The 6906-nt window shown below is 45.1% G+C and overlaps 1 pseudogene across 1 annotated transcript; it reads left to right on the forward strand.

Moving 5' to 3' along the window:
* Nucleotides 1-3636: 3636 nt before the first annotated feature.
* Nucleotides 3637-4965, forward strand: LOC310773792 (zinc finger MYND domain-containing protein 10 pseudogene; annotated as a pseudogene). The gene has a single exon. The product of its transcript is annotated as a zinc finger MYND domain-containing protein 10 pseudogene (transcript).
* Nucleotides 4966-6906: the final 1941 nt, after the last annotated feature.

A 6906-nucleotide genomic window follows, 5' to 3' on the forward strand; every position in this document is an offset into this window, starting at 1 on the left:
GACTCGCACAAGGAGCGTCCGCACGAAGGGCAAGCAGGCAGGCAGGCACGCAGGCAGGCAGGCAGGCAGCAGCAACGCGCTTCTGACACGCCCGCTGTAGAGCCAGGAGGAAGGAGGAGAAGACACACGGAGGGAGGAGTTTGAATGAGAGGGGTGTTTCCTGTTGTTATGGAGGAAATTACTGTTCAAAACTATTGTTTAGAATGTCTGACGGTCTTACTGATGCCAAAAATGAATGGTTAAAGTGACTGTTCTGTCGAATTTCACAAAAAGCCATTTATCTCTGAATAAATTTCCAGACGCTGAAACCATGCTGTACTCAACGGCTAATATCTACATAACTACTAACTCTGCAAACTAACTCTTTTAGACAGAGAAAGCACACATTCTATTAGTTATTTTTAGATGATTGGTGTTCATGAATTCTTAACAGAAAATAATCCTCGGCTCTTGTAAAATGAGCCAGAATCCTCAAAAAAAAACCTGGCACAACTTACCTACAGGATGAAAAAATGGCTGGCACTCAATGTGTTAACTTCCAAGTCAAGTCTCAAGTAATTTATTTTTTGTCAAGTCAAGTCGCAAGTCATCAAAACAGGGACTCAAGTCGACTCGAGTCAAAGTGACTAAGTCCCCATGCATGCAAAACCTTCATCAGAACATGAAATAGCACCATATAGATTCCATGAGCAGGTGTGGGCAATTGTAGACCCTAACAGGTTCATATAATTAGCAAGTCAATCAGGCATCATCACTCAGTCATGAAGATTGACGAATAATATAGATATGTAACAGTTCCATATACAGAACACTAGACATAGGAAATTTACAAAAAGTCAAACATAATTAGCTACAAACATCATGACAAACAACACTATTCAATATGATCAATATCACTGAATGTCTATAGATGCTGTCGTCCTGTCTGGTTTCCAGATGGCTACCCACGAGACGAGATTATATACAAGTGGAAGCGAAACTCCGTGGAGACATCGGACCAGAAGTACTGGAGGCTTTACCAGTTCGACTTCATGGGGCTGCGAAACACCACAGACATCCTTACAACGACTGCAGGTAAATAAAGAAATCAATTAAAGGTCACGCTTGTATGTTTGAATGTCCTCGTTTCTTCAGGTTTCATTTAGCGGAACTGTGCCCTGAGTCCTTCACTTTTGCTGCTATTGTAAGCTACTGTTAAGACATTCACTCTATCGCCGGTCATTTAGCATCATGCTAGCCTGCCCCTGAGTCTGTGACCTGGCCGCATGCTAACAAATAATGCAGTTAAGGCTTTAACAATCGATTGCTGAACAACGCCAAAGCGTGTGCTACGACTTCTTCTCAACAAAGTCACTTTCCTAAACTATTTGGACATGTATTCATATGAAATTTTACACACATATATATATATATATATATATATATATATATATATATATATATATATATATATATATATATATATACGGTATATATATATATATACAGTATATACTGTAGATAGATCGATAGATAGATATGAAGGATTGTCATATCTTAAAAAGGTTCCCATTATGGGCGGTAATTTTGCGTTAGCGCCCGTTTTGCGCTGGAATAGCGCCGCGCAAAGCCCTAATTGTGGGCGTGTCGGCCTGCTGCGCTTCACGTCATCGGCGCAAGCCTCCATATAGGCGTGTTTATGCCCAAAAGTATGTTTGCAGGTGTGATCATGATTATGTCCATCCCCCTTAAAAGCGACAGCAGCTTCCTTCTCGCGTGGACAAGCAGCGGGACAGAGTGAGAGAGAGAAAGAGAGAGAGATGGGGAGAGCGAAAGAGGGAGAGAGAGAGATTCGAGGCTGTCATGCATAGAAAATCAAAACGCACTCATGCCCACCTTTGAATCACCTGTGTATCATTGCCATTTCACACGGTGCTGCCCGAAGTGTGGCAATAAAGTATTCAGCTTGGAGTGCTGTCCTCCTTTCTTGATGGCTGCCGGTCCTAAAAAATGTAATCCGACCCAGCCCAACCCGCTTGAGACGCGGACCGAGCTCAACTCGCCCGCCGTTGTCACATGCACTCAGCCCGAGACCAACTCAGCCCGACCAAAACAAACAACAAACAAACAGTTATTAGACCTAGTGCTATGTTGTTATGGATGTATGCTTATCCCTTTTCGGGCTCTCTCTCCTGCATCTCTGCTGCGGGGCTATTGCATGCGTAATTACGCAGCGTACTGAGAGCCGCGCTGAGTGATGCCGCTCTATTTGAAGTTGAATTTCGTTCCACCAGCACACATTTTATTTATCATCTATTTTTTATTCGTTTCTATTAATGTACTGTATATATATTGAATCCGAACAATTTAGTCCATCATTTTCCCCTTGGCGCACATAAAGACACATGCTTCCATCACTGTCTGCTTGATGGCGAGAGGGACTTCAGCTGTAGGCTACTCGTGACAAAACCAGACGTCGAATTTTCAATATAGTTAACTTTTGCAGTAGGCCTAGGTTACTGGCTATTACTAGGAGTCAGAGATGAGGCAGTTAAGTTGAGCTGGGTACTATAGTAATGTTATAGGCCGACAGGATGCCCCGTCTCTCTCTCTCACTCCCGACGAGGGAAGTGGAGAGGGCTATATTGTGGTGCTATTAAACGTAGCCTAATGGTTGGAAAAGATCAGCATTTGCTTTTTATTTTCTCCTACCTTTTCTCCTACCTAAAGTAATCTACTCTAACACCACAGACCTGTATGGTCGGGAATTATGTAGCATAATAAAACCATGACAAACAAATTCTCATTTTCAAATCAAGGTGTGTTTTTTCTGCAATGTAGGCTATCATTGAAAATAAATGTGGCATTCTGAAGAGGCGGAGGAGTGTGTGCGCGTGCAAGGTTTTGGAGACAGGAACCATGTCATGTGTAATGTATCCAAGTGAGGATTTCCTGCACTGCGCTGAGAATACTGTGTGCACTCAGGCGTACGCCTGGCGTAGTGGGGTTTTTTGCGCTGCTATTCGACCTGCTATTCGGTGCCGTTAAAATTGAGAGCACCCAAGGCCCTTTTTTCTAACACATTTCGCTGGAACGCCTATTTTGGCACGGGCAACGGCCAAACCTGTGTTTACGCTCGGAACATGGCGATGGTATCTTGGCCAGAGCGCAAAATGACACTTATGGGAGGCAGATGATAGGCTAAGAGGCGCACGGACACGCCTGGGCCACGCCTACACCTGTGTCTGCGCTTAGATCCCAGCGCAAAACTGGATGGTGGAGACAGACGATAGCTTAAGACGCAGGGAAGATAGCATGAGGCGCGCAAACGGCAGCGCAAACGATAGCGCCGCACGATGATGTGTTTATTTGTAGTAATTGTAAAACTGTCATTGTGAAGGACAGTGACATAATCAGTGATGAAATAAAGACCATAGACTTCCTATGTTAACAAAGTCAATGACATTGTGACGTCAATAGTGATGTCATAAATCCTTCCTGGCTGGGCTATACAAGTGGTCTACACGACCTCTTGTGCTTCGACCGACCAGCCAGCTAGGTAACAGTGAATCAACCTCTACAGTCCCTTCACAAGGATTGAATGATAGCATAGACCATCTTTTTCGCCCTTGCTAGCTTGTTGAACTTGTCCCCTGAATGGATGTGTCGGTGGTGTTGCCTGTTGAGGCAGAAGGGTTTGTTCAAAGTCTGGAAAGATTCTCCCTCCGGGAGATCGGCTCTCCAAGGTGGTTCAAACAGCATGAGTATATAGAGAAACTCAACATGCAGGCAATACTGGACGCTTCTGCTAGGCACGACGAGTTCATTAAGGAGCTCCTTGTATCACATAGAAAGATCCCCACTCTGGTCCATGAGATGATTCTCGTCGAGCTGTGGAAACACAAAGTGTTCCCTATTCTTTGTCAGTTGCAGGACTTCAATCCCAAGAACACATTTCAGCTGTACATGGTGATTCACCATGAGGCCACAGTCATAAACCTGCTTGAAACGATCATGTTTCATAAGGATTCATGCGAGGCAGCTGACGAATCTGTTCTTGACTTGGTGGATTACTGCCACCGCAAACTCACCCTGCTGGCTAGTAAAACCTCCAGGGAGGGCGCCCCGACTCAGGACCGTCACAGCCTGACGGCCGTAGCAGATGCGTCCTCCATACAGGAGTTGCAGATTCAGAGTGTTGCGCTGGAGTTTGAGATCTCCCTCAAGGCTCTGTCTGTGCTGCGCTACATCACTGACCACACTGACACTCTCAGTGTCATCAATCGGATGTTGTGCACCCATAACATGCCCTGCGTGTTGGTCCAGCTGCTCCACTGCTGCCCTTGGACTCGTTACAGTTCAGGTGAGGTAGAAAAGTTCATAAATGGCAAATGGCAGAGGATCCCACTAGAGGACCAGGTAAAGATAACACAACTAGACGGCCAGGTCTGGATTGGTCTTTACAACCTGCTCCTAAAGGAAGACTGTCAAAGGAAATATGACTTCAACAATTTCAACAAGAATCAGCTTCTGAAGCTGCGGGGTTTCTTGACAGAGGTTTTGATCGACCAGCTGCCAAACCTGGTGGAGCTCCAGCGTTTCCTCGCTCATGTTGCTGTTACAGACCCCGCCCCTCCAAAAAAAGAACTCATTCTGGAACAGCTCCCAGAGATGTGGAACCTCATCATGCATGAGAATTCTGGCAAGTGGGAGGCCGTTGCGAAGTACCAAGTCAAAGAACTTTTCAACCCCTCTGAGAATGACCTGAGGGAACAAGCGCAGAGGCTGGCCCAGACGTACAGCTTGGATGTGTTGGAGAGTTTTATCCCTGAGAAGCCCAAGTGTGGATTCTGTGGAAAGGAGGCTGCAAAGCGATGCTCTCGCTGCAAGGGAGAGTGGTACTGTCACAGAGAATGCCAGGTGAAGCATTATCCCAAACACAAGACGGCGTGCCAGCTGATGACAGAGGCTACAGAAAAGATTTAGAGGGATATCAAAACCTGAGAGACTGCTGAGGCAAATACTTGGACTGAGGGCAGATCGGAATCTTGGGTTATAAGAGAAGATGCGAACAGATCTGCAGATCTATGCATTCAGACTCGGGATTCCTATACATTTCAAGAGATTAGATTTGGGTTCATGAGCAACAATTTTACAGCGTGGCCACTAGGGGCTGAGGCATCTGTAAAGGTCTCATTATAGTCGAGCGAGGCTCCGCAAGGTAGACCTCCGCAGATCACATGCGCACTCCGCGCTGGGGCCAATGCTGTTATAGTCAGAACGACAGCCAAGTGGTCAGCATGTTACATTGTACAGTGATAATAGTGAGAACAGCCCTTGAAAAGTCACAATGAAACACTTATGTGCAGTACATTCCCTCGCCTACTCTGTGTGCTGCTTTTAATCTCTCTCAACACAACATATTTACTTGTTGAAATGACTAAAAACTAACAGTTACAAATCAAAGTTTACCACATGGGTCAAGAAATGGGGTGAAAGCACAGCTCAGTGTACTTACTTTTTATTTTATTTTATTTCTCTCCCTGCAAAGTGAAGCGCTCCCTGGGAGCTGCGGAGGTACGTGCTGCTAGAAAAATCTTCAGGCACCCGCTGTGCAGTTGCGGAGGGAGCGTGCCCAGCGCATTGACGTCATTTTTGGTGCGCGAACCTCGCTCCTCCCCTGCACCTGGCTCGGCGCAGTGACCATAAAACAAGCTTAAGAGGGTCTCTCCATCTGTCTGTATGTCTCTCTGTCCCAAAGAAAGTCGCTGAGAGACGGCTCAGCCTTCACCACTATAGTGATGTCATATATCACTGATGATGTCATAAATCACTGATGATGTCACAGACAGTGATTATGTGCAAAGCCAATACAAATTAAAAAAGTTACAGGGGTGCTGTCCTGGATTAATTCCTCTTTATGACAGACAGTGATGAGGTCATAAATCACCGATGATGTCATACAGTTCTGATGGCTCGGCCTGGTGGCGGTGACTAGTGATCAGCTATGATGTCTAATGTGGGGGGTGTATATTCTACTGTCAGTCTCAAGCAATTGTGATGTCACCAGTGATGTCCCTTCCACAATTGTGATGTCATCGGTGAGGGATGTCATCAGTGAAGATGTCATCAGTGATGTCACTTGAGCAATTGTGATGTCATCGCAGTTTATCCGTGATCCATACGGATCAGCACCCATGGTTCGCCACACATTCAAACTGCGGATTAATTGCAGTTTAACCATCAGTGTGAAATACGGTTTTACTGTTGCTGTTACTGTTTAAAGTACTAATTCCCTACATGTCGATGCAGTCGTAGTGAAAAGATACAGACAAGACAGATGCGTGGTGTGCCTGAAGTGCAATGACTGCGTTAGTTGGGGAAGGGGAGAAAATAAGAAAAGAAAGAGTGATTCATTTAAAAGCTGTCGCTGCATTTTTCAACTGTAACTGTGAAACTGCATGATTGTCATTGTCATTGAAATATATCACAACATCATACTGTATGCAGCCTTCCCTTCAACAGACACAGCTCCATGATGGGAGTTATTCTTAGACGGTCGATGGCTGTGAGCAGCTCCCAGGGTGTGTTCAATCTGATAAATGGTGTGCACCGTTTTGCTATGGTTGCAGGTTCAATGTGATGTTTCCTACACGATTTAATCAATGCACCACTGTTTCCATTTGAAGACATTTTGTTACATGTTGTCGGGGCTGAACTCGACCCCTGTCACTTTGCCTGTCTGTGGCATAGGCATGTAACCAATCAGATGGTGCTGTGGGCAGGACATTGGGCAGAGAGGCAGGAATGACCCCCCTCTCAAAACACCCCACACTAACAGTTATTTTTATTGTATTGTATGTTTATTTATTTAACCTTTATTTAACCTTTATTTAACCAGGCAAATCAATTAAGAACAAATTCTTA

Source organism: Poromitra crassiceps (genome assembly GCF_964638095.1).
Source record: "Poromitra crassiceps genome assembly, chromosome: 3".
Classification (NCBI taxonomy): Eukaryota; Metazoa; Chordata; class Actinopteri; order Beryciformes; family Melamphaidae; genus Poromitra; species Poromitra crassiceps.